Source organism: Schistosoma mansoni, chromosome 1, assembly GCF_000237925.1.
Source record: "Schistosoma mansoni strain Puerto Rico chromosome 1, complete genome".
Taxonomy (NCBI): Eukaryota; Metazoa; Platyhelminthes; class Trematoda; order Strigeidida; family Schistosomatidae; genus Schistosoma; species Schistosoma mansoni.
Genome location: NC_031495.1, coordinates 10,703,474 through 10,705,711, shown reverse-complemented (window position 1 = coordinate 10,705,711; position 2,238 = coordinate 10,703,474). Strand labels below are relative to the sequence as shown.

Genomic DNA, 2,238 nt, shown 5'->3' with positions numbered 1-2,238 from the left:
GATAACTGCATGTGCTAAGTGGAGTGGATGGATGAGAATTCACATTGACAACAGCTTAACCGGTCTCTTTAAGACAAAATTTCATCTGCTTTTTTGAATCGCACGTCTATTCCAACTCGTTACCTCTAGATCACAAATTCTATTATCTGGTTTCTTGATAAGCATCATTGAGTTCTCATAGTAAACAGTTGTCGATAAGTCTGTGCACTTTGAATACATTTTTATCGAAGTATGAAGTACGAGACTTATTATGTACCTTAAAAAAAGGAACAGTGTCTAAAGTGTTTGACTTAAGACTGGTATTGTTTAGTGAGTCGTTGAAATCCGTAGCGCTATCCAAATTGTTCTTCAAGGCCGAGGCTATGTCAGCTGTTGAGGACGTTTTTATAATCAGTTGTTTGTCAGCCTTGGTTTTCGAAGGTAGACAATCTTACTGGGAGTAGACATAGCGAGTTTTCTCTCTTTTTCTATCCTGCAGAGTGTACTTTTATGACCGCAACATCGCTTAATTTATTTCGTGATGTACAAGCAACCAGGAAAGGCGACATAAAAGCGTATATTTAGGCTAAAAGTTGACAATGCGACATATATTTCGGCGAAAGGTAAACAATTCAGTGACACCTCAAATACAGAGCGACAAAAAGGGGAAAATTCTCATTATTTCTTCATGACAGGCGAGAAAGGAGACTTTGGCTCGTTTCCCCATTATTTTCCGCCTATTTTCTAACAGAATGTCCCTTTTGTTTACCCGTCGTTCGCTCTTTGTAGTTATTGGTTGCTTGGGTTGAAGGCCACCAACCATATTGACACAAACATCTAACAGCGTTATATTATGGTGTACTTATAAGATTAATTCTCTCTGGCTTTACTATTGTGATTTGGAGTAAGACTCTTAGGTCCTTATCTCGTTTCTTACCGATCTTCCCTTGCAGTATAACGTACTCTAGGTGAGGTACTTCACCCTGATTCCCATCATGTAGCCGCAAATACTGTATGCTAGAATGCCGTGGTATGGGAGGTATTTTAACATTTAGTTATACCCCTTGATTCTTTCATTTCATAATATGACTTATTAATCCTCGTCGATCATCCTATAGGATGAGAGCCTATAGGCTTTCAAGTAAGTTAATGATTGTCCATACACCTTAAGTATCTTTAGTAGTCAGTCCCAGCCACTGTTTTCATAGCAGAAATTACTTGATTATACTCCTCTCAATTCTCATTTATTCAGTAGGAATCAATCTCAAGGTGGGAAACTGTCAAAATTAAATTTCAAATGTTCACTTACTCTATAAGTCATTTGTCCTAAGTTATCGATCGGCTTTTACAACATACCAAACATAGGTCAGCCGCAACAAATATTAGCGTTTCTGCCTTTCTCCAAAATCAACCAATTCTGTAAATACTTTTTTCTCACTTTATATCAAGCTGATCGCAGAGTCTTGGAATTTCATGCTTTTGGAGCATGTAGGCAACACCAGGCAACTCTTCAAACTAATAAAAAAAACCGGAATTAAGAAGTCAAGCATAAGCAAAACAATCTCGGAAAAATACGAAACACTTACTTGCTCTTATCCCGGACGTTTAGAACGATGGGCGAAACACTCTAAGGAGCAGTTCGGCTGGCCCTCAGCTACTGCACAACTACCCACTATTCCCAGACAGTCTGAATGGAACATTGAAGTAGGCCCCCCGACCCTAGCTGAAGTTCAAAAGGCTATAACTAACCTGAAATGAGGAAGAGCAGCTGGTCCAGTAGGATAGGCTCCAGAGGTCTCTAAATATGGTGGTCCAATCTTAGCGATTAGGTTGACTAATATTTTGGCTAAAATCTAGTAGTTGGACGTAATCCCATCTGACTGGTCACAATAACTTATTGTCCCAATATATAAGAAGGGGCTTAAAATCATCCTGTGATAACCATAGAGGGATTAGTTTGACTAATATAGCGCTAACGCTTCAGGGCTTGTGTCTGCGGCTTTTCTATTTTTTTGTTGTTTCCTTAATGCTTGAAATGGTAGGGTATAAAATTTAAAAAATGGCTTGTCTTTTAACATGACTTTTGCCCCCCAATGCCCTGGTACGGCCGCGAGTGAGGAGGGTCCACTCTTCCTCTCGAAATGCTCTCACATGGCCCCGCGTATATAGCCAATGCCAGGGAAGTCCTACTCACTGACTTCTCGTGCCTCGGGTGTTGTTCACAAAAGTGGGAGGACGAAAAGCGAATGTCCGGCGCTT

The 2,238-nt window shown here is 40.1% G+C and overlaps 1 protein-coding gene across 1 annotated transcript in view; it reads left to right on the top strand.

Moving 5' to 3' along the window:
• The first annotated feature begins 343 nt into the window (after positions 1 to 343).
• Smp_164960 (phosphatidylinositol-4,5-bisphosphate 3-kinase catalytic subunit alpha PI3K) overlaps positions 344 to 2,238 on the top strand; it is a 27,190-nt gene continuing 25,295 nt past the window's right edge. Inside the window, exon 1 of the mRNA XM_018793233.1 lies at positions 344 to 420. The gene's annotated coding sequence lies outside the window, so the exon portion shown is untranslated. The remainder of the gene's footprint in view (positions 421 to 2,238) is intronic.